Source organism: Gadus chalcogrammus, chromosome 12, assembly GCF_026213295.1.
Source record: "Gadus chalcogrammus isolate NIFS_2021 chromosome 12, NIFS_Gcha_1.0, whole genome shotgun sequence".
Lineage (NCBI taxonomy): Eukaryota > Metazoa > Chordata > Actinopteri > Gadiformes > Gadidae > Gadus > Gadus chalcogrammus.
The window spans coordinates 30720581-30733080 of NC_079423.1; the positions used below are offsets into that span (position 1 = coordinate 30720581).

Here is a 12500-nt window from a genome sequence, read left to right on the forward strand (position 1 = left end):
AGCAGGCAGGCAAACAGAGAGCCAGACAGAGGCAGGCAAGCAGATAGGATGAATTGCAAGTTCACAAAGAGTACTTAACATTACAATTGTTCCTAGATACATTTGGAACTAATTAGAAAGATGTGGGGAAAAAATGGAAATCGAATTCCCTTGCTGTTGTGTTAGACGGCACACTCGAACGGAGAATTTAGGGATTACAGTGAATGATATTGTTAAAAACAGGCAACGCCACAAGTGTGTTTTTCTGCTTGTTTTCCTCATTCCCCACCAGACAAGCGGTGCCTAATAGTCCGACATTAGGGAGTTCGGAAACACGTAATTAATTACCGTAAAGTGTGACTTTCGGAAAGGCAGAGGATTCAATTGGTATAGCAAGAAAGCCACATAACTGGCACACGGTCTGTCCTGTTCTCAGACCGAGGAGGAGTAGAATTTGGCTCATTAGCAGCAATTAGCTGTTGATGAATTGTTCCGCACATTATTAGAAACCGAGTCTGGGAGTCAGCATTCAATGAGTTGGCCCCGAATGAGCAAATAAAAGCCTTTGAAACTAGATCAGTGGTCGCTTGGGAAAGGAATTAATTCATTGTACTTTGTTATTACATTTGCCTATTGAATACCAAAGAGGGAGGGTTACAATCGTGACTTCATTTGTTCACATAGAAACACTCATGCCATAATTAAATTTGTCAATAGGCAGACGTATTGGAGAGATATTACCAGATGGGGAGCAACGGAGATCCTTCAAGAGAGAGAGTCAAGAGATGAAGGGCGATGAGGGAATGTGTGCACATCACTGTCAACATCGTAGTAAACAAGAGTAAGTGCAAAAACGATTCTATAGTACTCATTTGAAGTCTACAGCTCATGGATGCTTGAAACGCGATGTAAACGCCAGCCAATAGAAAGAAGACCCCTTAAGCTAGGGAAACACTACCCTAAGACAGGCTGATTCCAAATTTCAAGACAGACCCCCTGATTAGTAATGTATGAGTGAGTGAAAGACGCCAGTCTCTTTCTCTACGATTCCAGTCGGCGTGTTGCAGGTTTGTAGTGGCGAGACTTTTAATGAGCATATGGTGTGTGGGGGTCAGAGAAACAAATCTGAAGGAGGAAACATGAGCAAACCTATACGAGGTAGACAGGGCAACATGAAAGACAAGGTAGCGACAGTGGACGCGACGGACGGAGCTTAACAGTATTCTTTGTTTCTGTGTTCTAAGGTTGCACAAATGACCCCACGAGCGAGCTCCCCGTTTGTGTGTTGAATTTGATACGGAGTCCAAACATCGTGGGAGCATCCACTCTCGAGGGGGTGTGGAGAGCACGACCCTGTGTCCGTCCGGCCCCCCCCCCAGAGACTACGGTTGTTATGTGCGAGCGAAGCCCAGACTGCAACATTCTCGCCCGGCGAGTCAGTCACCGAATGTCGTTTGGTGATTGCGTCAGATTGAAAACATGGTGCAGCCTGACCCCGGCTTAAGTAAACAGACAGAGTCAAAGTCATGCAGATGACCAGAGGATCAGCAGGGAGGGGGAGGAGGGAGGGAGGGGGTAGGGAGGGAGGGGGGAGCAAGGGTGACTCAGCCTGAAAGACGTCCAGGGGGAAGAGGATGGAGCTGTGAGGAGGAGGAGGAGGAGGAGGAGGAGGAGGAGGAGGAGGAGGAGGAGGAGGAGGAGGAGGAGGAGGAGGAGGAGGATGGAGCTGTGAGGAGGAGGAGGAGGAGGAAGAGGAGGATGAGGATGGAGCAGTGAGGAGGAGGATGGAGCTGGGAGGAGGCGGAGGAAGAGGAGGAGGAGGGAGCAGGGGGCTGTAGGAGGAGGAGGAGGAGGAGGAGGAGGAAGAGGATGAGGAGGGAGCAGGGGGCACTGAGGAGGAGGAAGAGGTGGTGGAGGATGACGAGGCAGACACGAGGCGGCTCAAGGAGCAAGACAACTGGTCTCTCTGTGTCTTCGTCCAGCGTCCACTTCTGAAAAAGGAACGTCCAGAAGGAAGCGTCTCGTCTGTGCTCGACACCTTTTGGTGCGGTCGACGGCATCCAATAATAACAAGCACTGCACAGGGAGGGCTGAAATGATCCAATTACCTGAGGAGCGTCCGGAGAAAGCAGCTGTACAGTATGGATTGACTTTAGCTACAATGGGGGTTTCCTATAAGGAGCTCTTTGTTTACGATGCTGAATAAGACATGACTGTATCTGGGGCTGCTACAGCCTTCTGCACTTGATGGGGAGCTTGACGTGCCATGACAGCCAGGCCCAAATCTATTGTGACTGAATTCAAAACTGAATGCTGGCTAACTTAAACACACACACACACACACACACACACACCCCCAGACACAAAGAAAACAATACTGCATTGTGACAGTACTGCTAATGTTTATTCTGACAAGCACACGCTTCTGACGGCCTGTTTCTCCACACCAAAACAAACCAACACATCCAGCACTGGGAGCACTCATTAATATTTCATCCAAAACAACCTTTTAATGAAATAGACCTGTCAACAGGGCCTCGCAAAGTACTTATTATGAAGATTAGCTAGCCAAAATAACCGCTCAACACATAGTTAGCATTGGCTTTGTGTAACGAGAATGAACGATGACGGATCATTCTTCATCATCCTCCCACCAGACCCCTCATGGCCGTTAGAGGAACTGCACGTTGGTCTGTTCATCATGATCTCTGAAGACACACCGGGCTGACCTGCCCCCATGCCACACCAGTGAAGATAGCACCAAACTGGTTTCCTAACAGCAAATCCGCTCAACATGAGTGCTTCACTTCATGAGTGCTTCACTTCCTGTTCTCACAATGTGAGAACAGGCAGAGAGGCAGAGAGAGAGACAGAGAGACAGAGAGAGAGAGAGAGAAAGAGAGTAAGAAAAGTGCAAGAGAGAGAGACATAAAAGAGACATAAAAGAGAGACAGTTAAAGAGGCGAGAGAGTTAGAGAACGTTAAAAAGAAGAGGGAGTGAAAGGAAGACAGAGAAAGAGACATAAGAAGAAGAGAGCAAAAAACATTCTTTGAAATATTAAACTATTGACCCAGGAGGGGCGGCGCTGCGTGTTGCGTCGCAGCGATTGAACGCGTTCCGACAGCCCACTGCCAGCCGCGCCCGGCCCAGTCGTGACGCTCCTATCACGGCGGTATTAAAAAGTAAAAATGTAAATACGATTTCAGAGCGCAGGCGGGCTGAATAATGAATCTGAGGGCGACGCCGCGGTGCGAAGACGAGACACGCTGGTGTGCCGCCATTACTTCAGACGCCACGACGAGACCTTCATCGTATCTCCTCAAGTCGGGGCATTTGGCCCTCCCAGCTGCCACAGCTCACCCACCCCAGACCCCCCCCCCCCCCCCCCCCCCGGCAGACAGAACGCCCGTCACACGGAGAGAAGCTACCTGGAGGGATACCTCAGCGACACGTAGTCGGGATAATGCACGCACTTGCATACACAAACATGCATCTGCACAGACACACACACACTGGCACACACACAAGCATACACAAGCACACACACAGGCATCCAGACACACACACACACACACAAAGGCAAGGCCCCAGATTCAGATGCGTACTGACACATATGTGCGCAGCAGAGGCAAGAAACGGCGGCGACGAAAACGTGCAGACAAAAAGAAAAGGAACAGGACGATGTGTAGACCATGCATCTCGGAGAGCCAACAGAAGCTTATCTTTTATTTAGGTTTTCGGTTTTCTCCGGAGCCATCCACAGCACTGCCCCGCCCCCCCTCCCCGGTACAAAGCAGCAGTCAGCGGCCACAGCGCTCAGTTCAAAGCAGAGGATGCGCGCTGATCAAGCAGCTCTGACAGGCAAGCTCCATCCATATGCTCCCCATGGAAGAGCCAAGGAGAGGAGGAGGAGATGAACAACGGGCTGTCAAGTCTAACCTCCTCACATCCATCTGTCACTGTATTTCTCAAGTATACACACACACACACACACACACACACACACACCACATACACACACACAGACAGACAGACAGACAGACAGACAGACAGACAGACAGACAGACAGACAGACAGACAGACAGACAGACAGACAGACAGACAGACAGACAGACGAATAAGTTAAAACGATTCAAGGATTTTGCCTTGGGCATTGACAACCATCTTGTGCGCCTAAACATATAAGCGTTCCCTAAAATAGAACGGCACTAAGGAATAATTCGTATTTTCAAACTGCATATACTGCATATGTATTTGTTTTTATGCACAGTAATTATAACATCTTGACAACACAGGTTGACAAAGGACTTTGTCCGAGAATGATCACAAATCTGTCTGAGACGACTTTGCTTCTTCAAACCCGGGAGCAGAATCCAGGCTTCAGCATCAGAAGAGCCGAGGAATGCCAGTGCAGTTTTGTATCATTATGTTTTATGGCAGCCCAAGGAACCAAGCTGTCACTTTCTGTAAAAGCGAGGCGCTAAGGATGGCTGGCGCTTGGCGTGGCACCCAGCGGGTGGGGTTCCCCTAGCACCCTACTTCTGTAGTGGGGGGGTAAATCATTCCCTGCTCTGCTTGAAAGGCAAAGAAAATAACAAATTCATGAGCGAAGAACGATTTCGGAACAAAAGTAATTCATAAAAGAAATTTAAAAAAAAAGTATTAAAAAGCGAAAGCACAAAAGAATCCAATAAAAGGGGACCTCGAAGGGAATAATTGAAGTAACATGAAACAGGGAGCAGAATAACTCTGAGTCGGTTTCATCTGCGGCCCTTTGCTTACTTCGCCTCCACTAAACGGAACTGATCAAGGAATCGTCTGTTTTCTGATGAAAGGAAGTAAAGGGGGAAAAACTGGCTTAAGGGGACGGGTCTCTGATGTGTAGAATAAACACAGAGGAGTTCAGGGTAGTACGAGGCGAGACTTGTAGAGAAGACCAATCACGAGACTGACTGAGCGTTTATGCAAGCATGAAGATCAAATGAAAAAATGTGAAATGGGTCACTGCCACGGATATGAATTACCAAATGAGTATTTCTTTCAAAAGAAGATCTTGTAAGTACTCTTTTGTGTGTCTAGCTTTGCTTCTATCGCAAGCGCTAATTCGGTCGCATAATTAATCCCGGTCTAAGTGGATCTTCATCCACGAGAAAAACAGCTGACGGAGACGCAGGCAGGCTCGGCCCGGATGCTGTACACCGCCCTGCATGAAACCAGACGCTGTGAGATCGTCTGAGATCCACCGTGGATGTGAAGTAGACGTTAACTGTGTCAGACCCAGGCGCCAGGCTTCAATGAGAATGCAGGACGGTTGCTGGTTCAAAAGACGGAACATTGCACCACATTTTAAGATCCCAGCATCCAGTAAGGATTACGCAAAGAGAATATTACGGTGTTGTGCGGCTAGCTACAGGAATGTGTTCAGCATATATGGGGGAATGTATGCCTGCAGTGCTTATGCCTCATTTAACCAGGAACTAATTCCTGCATTAAAGGGGAATTATAGGTCAATATGTGCATTATGTCTCCGCTCTGCCCGTGATGTTATATACGTGATTAAAAAGAAATCTCTTTTCGGTTACTATGGGAACATATTCAATCTAACCTGTGTGCTTCAACAGGAAGTTAAAATCGGCCAATTACGAGCCACATCATTTATCTCAAGGATGCCCAGCTGTCTTTTCCAAACAGCCTGTAGGTGGAGGCTGGCATGCATTAGTGCGTGCATGCGTGTGCGTGTGGTGTGTTTATGCCTGGGTGTGTTCGCCATCACGGACCTCGTGGGTGATTGACACGTCGTGGGGGCACGGCGGTTTTAAAATAAACCCGGCTCCTGTCCGGAGCGAGCCCCATTAACGCTGCGGTACATTATCCGAGTCCGACTTCATCTCCCAACAGCTTCAAACTCATTGAAGGTGACTCGGTCCTGAAGCTGGAGCTGCTTCCCCAGGTTCAATTCGCGGGTGCAAACACCGACGACGCGGAGACAACGCGCACCGAGGGACGCCGCTACAGAGACGACCCCAGGCCCGCGCCGGCCGAGCGTGAACGATGTATGCAACTCGAGTGTGTCCTCAGCTTATGCGCTTTAAAAAATACGACCGCTGCGATAGAACTGCCTCTGCCTGGGGCGATGCGTGTCTGTCTGTCTGTCAGTGTGTGTGTGTAAATCTATTCCACGGCAGGGGGCGTGGGGGGGGGGCGGCCAAGCGGAGACGAGAGCCGGCGTTTCAAGCGTTCTATTTTGACGCCGAGGTCAAAGAGTCAGACTGGGTGGCGGGTTTGGACCCCGAGTCTGGGACGAGTTATGCGTTTACAGATACGAAGAACCAAATACCAAAAAAAGATCTGAAGAAAAGTCGGGCTGTGAGCCGTCCAGAGCTCAGAGCTACGCCGACCGCAAACAGAATGGAGCGCAGGGCTCTTCCCCCGGTGCCTCCGGTCGCTGATACCGGGGAAGGGGCGACGTAAGCCCCGGTGAAGGACAGGAAGTTCAGAGGCAGCGGTGGAGGTAAGCCTCCGCCAGGGCCGCCCTAACAAGGAAAGACTTCCTGTGTTCCTCCCCGTTGTAGTGGGAACACGGGGCGAGCTCATTACACCTTTAATCCACGCTGACCTTACAAAGATCAAATATTCAACACCCGAGAATACACACATCAGTCACACGCCCACAGCTCGCTCTCTCTCTCTCTGAAAATAATATGTGCAGATGCTCACTGGTTTGTGCAGCATGTCCACCATCTCAATATACATAGCAATAATGTCCGTCCGTCTGTCTGGCCATCTGTCTGTCTGTCGGTTTGTCTATCACAGGGTGGAAGGGTGGGAGGGAGGGAGGAAGGGAGGGAGGGAGGGGGACTAGGTCTGTGTCTCCCTCCTCTGATACGTCCAGCCGGGCATTTTAAAAGGACCAGTTGCCACGCAGCGTGCATTAAACAGTCACCCCTCTCCCCCACCAGTGAGTGACAAGCAATCGCATACACGCAACCTCCCCCACCTCAACACCGTCCTCTGCCCTCTCCCGGCCTCTCCCTCCCTCCCTGCCCCCCCCCGGCTTGACTCTGCCCTGTAGCCCTGCCCATGCATCTCTAGTTTTATTACTCTCGTAAAAATCACCTCAGCAGAAAGACTAGCAGCGGGCGGCCCCAGTCGTGTCAATATCGAGCCCAGCTGACGGCTTCATGCTACAACGGCCCGGTTCCGACGGGTACGTTTAGCCGCCAACCAATTAGCGTGAGTTACTGCCCTGTTTGAGAAGGCTTGCAGCGCGGCGTTTCATTAGCATGAGTAGCAGCGCTGTGGCCAACTCTCACGGCGGGGGCTCTTAATGTGGAAAGAAACTTTCATGATCGGCAAAATCATTCTTCTTCTCCCCAGCGAACGGAAGCGACGACAGTCAGCGGCTGCTGTAATATTCTATAGGGCTCGAACATCAGAATGCATCATGGGATGTTTTCTATTTTGAGAGAGAGAGAGAGAGAGAGAGAGAGAGAGAGAGAGAGAGAGAGAGAGAGAGAGAGAGAGAGAGAGAGAGAGAGAGAGAGAGAGAGAGAGAGAGAGAGAGAGAGAGAGAGAGAGAGAGAGAGAGAGAGAGAGAGAGAGAGAGAGAGAGAGAGAGAGAGAGAGAGAGAGAGAGAGAGAGAGAGAGAGAGAGAGAGACTGAACATCCAGCATCAACGGATCTATACCGTAAGCTAGGCTCAGGCAAACTTTGTTTTGCTACTTCTGAGAAACGCTGTCGCTTCAAGAACAACAACCTCCCCCTGAAATGAAAGATCTTCAAAATGGAGGCGACCCCTGTTTTGTGACATCGCGATGTACGAACCCTTTGGCCGACAGACCGTACCATAAGCAGGGAAATGGTGCGTCCAAAAAATGAGGCTTTCTGTTTGCTGTCGAACATTTTAACCATTTAAAAGACTGCAAAAAAATGTCAAACGTGCATATTTTCTAAGTCTGTAGCTGTTTATGTAAAACGATACATAGACAACATTTACTGCTCTTAGTACTGTTTAAATCATAGTCGTGGCGATGAGGTAACTAAAAAAACAATTCAATTGCCACAAAGTCGAATGTCATCGTACAATGACACAGAAAATAATACCGTCAATCTGTTCTTTCGTGTAGCGAATCTTCGACAGGGAGATCAGCGAGGCAAAAGTCAAAAAAAAAAATGCGATAAAGGGAATGAAAACACCAGGGGAACACACGAGCGAGCGTGTCAAAGGAATAAGGGAAGGCGGCGCGATGGCAGGAGCGCAGGGGAGGCGCGAGGAACAAGCACGGGGACGTTAGCGGCGGCAGGAGTCACGTCTCTCAGACACCAGCTCACGCTGGGACGACTGCAGGATCGATCGGAACATCGCCTGCCCCTCCTCCTCCTCCTCCCCCCTCACCTGCTATCATTAACACCTGATTGAGAGGTTGAGACGGAACACACACACACACGAACACACGCGCGCGTTCTAGCAGAGTGGAGTCACGTACACAGGCACACACTGGTCTCGGACAAGGAAGACCATGAGGGCTGGAGAAGGGGGTTGTGCTTCTGGATCACTGAACTCATCCATCGAATCCGGCTCCTATGCACTATACAGCAAAACGCAACACCTAATCGATTGGGCAGGGATGATGTATATTCTGATGACAGCGGTGGTCATGTTGAATCGGATGAGACTTAAAAACAGATCGTCCCAACACCCACACAAACATATGGACACATATGCACAAAGACACACACGTAAACAGACACATTATACACCATTACACATGGAGATGCAGCAACACACACACACACACAATGGCAGAAAGACCCAGCCTGCGACAGCTCGGTGAGAGGTAGAGGCGGTTCGGATAAGGAGGACCTCGATACAGAGATAGGGGTACGTGGGGCAGGTGGTAATATGTGGCGTGGAGAGGACGGCTCCCAGACTGAAGACGACCGCTGACATGATTAGGGCTGGATACGCGTGGCCCTCTGATCACAGATTAGGCTGAAGTGACTCAATCAATCCATAGACACTGGAGTGTGTGAGTGTGTCGGTGTGTGTTTGCTCGCTCGCGCATGCATCTGTGTGTGCAAATGCCTGTGTGTGTGCACACATGATGCATGCGTGTATGTTTGAGGGTGTATACCTCGAGTATGTGTGCACGTAATCGTGTATATGTGCACGTAACAACACACGTGTGTATTTGTTGTATGTTTATGTATGTGTGCATGTGTGTCTGTGTGCATGCAGAGAGAGAAGAAGGGAACTTGTCTTACCCAGGACGGGAACTTGACTGTTGCTCCCTCCTCATTCACTGTCCTGGCGCTGCTGCTGCTTCTGTCTCGGCTGCACCAGGGCTGTGCTGCTCCACGCACCTCCTCCACAACTCTCCCAGGGCTGCATACGATGTCCTGACGGTACGCACAGGCACAGCAACGGCTCGCCCACTACCAGCCTCCGGTCGACCAGCTTCCCCTCCGCTCGGAAACTACAGCTGGCTTTACACTGCATTCACGTTCTCTCCCCTCGCTCTCCCTCTCTCTCTCTCTCTGTCGGTCTCTCTCTCTCTCTTTCTCACTCTCTCTGTGTCGTTCTCTTTCTTGCCGTTTCCTACTATGTTATGGTGGGGATCAGATATCTCCCTGTGTGCCCCTGCAGAGAGGGAAAGGAAAGCAGTGAGGAACACAGTTTCTCTCTCTCTCTCTGCGCTGTGTTGTGTTGTAATGCTGGCTAGAGGTGCCTGTTCCAGCGTTTTGCTGGGGAGGGGGGGGGGAGGGGGAGATCGGGAAGCAGCCAGCGCTACTGGAGCGCGAGGGTGTGTGTGTCTCTATGTGTGTGTGTGTGTGTGTGTGTGTGTGTGTGTGTGTGTGTGTGTGTGTGTGTGTGTGTGTGTGAATAATCAGTGCGAGAATATAGTATGTACAAATGGATCTCAGCAATCATGCATTGAGGCTTGGCATGTGTGCGTGTGTGCGTGCATGTGTGCATATCAGGCATGTGTGTGTGTCTGTGGGTGTGTGAGAGACATAACGCTGCTTTGTTCAGTATAGCACTCATCTGCACTGTTGCTGCCTCCCCCCCTCTTTCTCAAACTCATATTCTCTAAAACTCCGTCTATCTCTAGCTCTACTACTACTTCTGCCTATTCCACCACTTAGGGATCCTCTCAAAAGTGTACAAGGGAGAGAATTCCCAAAAATACTTTTTCGAATTATTTGTATAATATCGAGACAATCCCCGTTCCCGAACAGCCGAATTCAACATCTAAACGAACCCCATAAACCAACCACTAAATCATAAGTTTAAATAATAACCCCCATTACCTTCACAGGTATTTTTCATACCTTCAACCGATCAAACACTTGCCCCCGGTCCCTGACCACTGTTGATGAAACCCACAAATTTCATACTGGCTTCTAAGACTCAGACCGAGCAGGAGAGGAAGAGGGGGGGGGGGAGGAGGAGGAGGAGGAGGAGGAGGAAGGGAGGAGGAGGAGGAGGAGGAGGAGGAGAGAGAGGCGTAGGACGGGGATGAGGAGAGAGGATAGGGAGGCGGAGGCGGATGAGGAGGGGGAGAGAGAGGCGTAGGACGGGGATGAAGAGGGGGATGAGGATGAGGAGGGGGGGGGGGGGGGGGAAGGAGGAGGAGACGAGGAGGGGGGGGGGGGGGGGGGGGGAGGAGACGGAGAGGAGGATAGGGAGGAGGAGGCGGATGAGGAGTGGGAGGAGGAGGAGGGGGTTCTGTGTACCTTTCCTCCAGGCAGCCTCACACATCTTCTGTGTATCTCAGCGCCACTGATCGCTGCATGAGCAGGCAGCCCGGGGCGGGGGAGAGAGTCAGCGCCAGGTGAAGGCAGCGTGCACCTTCCCTCACCCCCAGAGTTCAGTCGACAGAACAACAAACAGCCACCACCACGTCGTCAGCGCGTTGATCTCGGGACGATCAAAGCTCGACTGATCGGCCCGGTACGACGCTACGCTGTAGATACGATATTGATTAGAGGATAAGAGCAGAAATGCTCTGGGGGGAAATGTTTATGATTTGTGCTGGGCCGTCAAATATATAATGTATATCAGTGGACATGTATTGATTACGATTCTGTAAATCGATGGAATGATTCATCAGGTAAATTGACCGCAAACATTTATGCAAATACAGAGTTGTTTTTGTGTTTCGGATGATTGCGAATTGAGCATTAATGTCAGACAGTGCGCTCATCTAGTTAAGTTTGGGGTCTGGTAACTTCATCATCATTGATCATCATCATCATCACACAAGGACTGAATGATTCATCGATTCATTAAAGGCTGAGATGGATCCCCAGGGAACACTGAGGCGTCCCGGGTGTCCTCGGGGAGACAAGAGCTGTAGAGGCAGACGGAGGCACCTCCTCCCTGGGCTTAGCGATTCGTTCCAGACACGCCTGACAGCCAAAGACTAACACCTTCTTACCATCCTCCACATCCCAGAGCTAGATAGCATTATAGCCACACCTAGAGAGCTCAGTGTTTGACCGATCAGAAGAGCTCTCTCTCTCTCTCCTCCATCACCATGATGGAACATTTTAAAGACTTCAATAAAGTTAAAGCGGAGAATTAATGATGGTGGGGATTTTGTGGATAACACTTTCTATAAAATGTGTGACAGTGTAGTGCTTACCTGCCTGAGTGCCTCAAGAGGCGATACATCCACCAAGAGCACCTCGCCTCATCTTTCAAATTAAGAGCCTTGCGTGCATCATCATCTAAAGCCCATCCAATGGAGGCAGGGGATAAAAGAGGTTTACAGGTGTTTGGTGACTTTTGATCGACTGGGATTTATTGTGCCTTTCCAGTGTTCCCAATTAGGCCGCTGAATGCTGTGCAACAAACTTCTTTTATCATATCCTTTGTTCAAAAAACAGCCCTGAACCTTAGCAAGTGAATTCAGCGTTTCATTTTCCCACATTATTGAATGCCGTAATAGATATGAACTACCAGGGGAATGTTGGAACAGCAATATCAATATTGTTTTCTGTTGATTTTCTGTTTTCGAAACATCTAATTTAAACACAATCTAGTGTTCCCCCGGACATGAGTAACTGTATGCAAATAACGAAATACGAAAGCTTCCCCTTGGAAGATAACACAGATATACTGACTCATATCTTACATCATAAACTGAAACAAAAATCAGGAAAATATCCTTGCCAACACGAAAAAAGCACATCATCATCCACCGAACACGCATAATACGGTGGAATATAACCTTATTACATTGATATGGAAAATGGTTCAATAACCTGCAAGTATCACATAAATTTCATTGAAGCTTTTTTTCTTAAAGTCATTATTCTCAGGCTGTAACTGAGGCGATAGCGGCATCAAACTGCTGTCGGTGCGAGAGAAGGAGAGGGAGGGAGAAGCTGGAGGAGCGAGAGAGCAGAGGAAGAGTGAGGGTTTTAAATGAAGAGGTGGGTGGGTTGATGAATGTGAAAGAATTGCGGGAGGAATATTCCATCATGTTTAATCATCTCACTATCGTCTTTCTG

General features: G+C 49.5%; 1 protein-coding gene across 1 annotated transcript in view; it reads right to left on the reverse strand.

The window, feature by feature from the left end:
• lingo3a (leucine rich repeat and Ig domain containing 3a) overlaps nucleotides 1-9656 on the reverse strand; it is a 28007-nt gene extending 18351 nt beyond the window's left edge. Inside the window, exon 1 of the mRNA XM_056604690.1 lies at nucleotides 9246-9656. The gene's annotated coding sequence lies outside the window, so the exon portion shown is untranslated. The remainder of the gene's footprint in view (nucleotides 1-9245) is intronic.
• Nucleotides 9657-12500: the final 2844 nt, after the last annotated feature.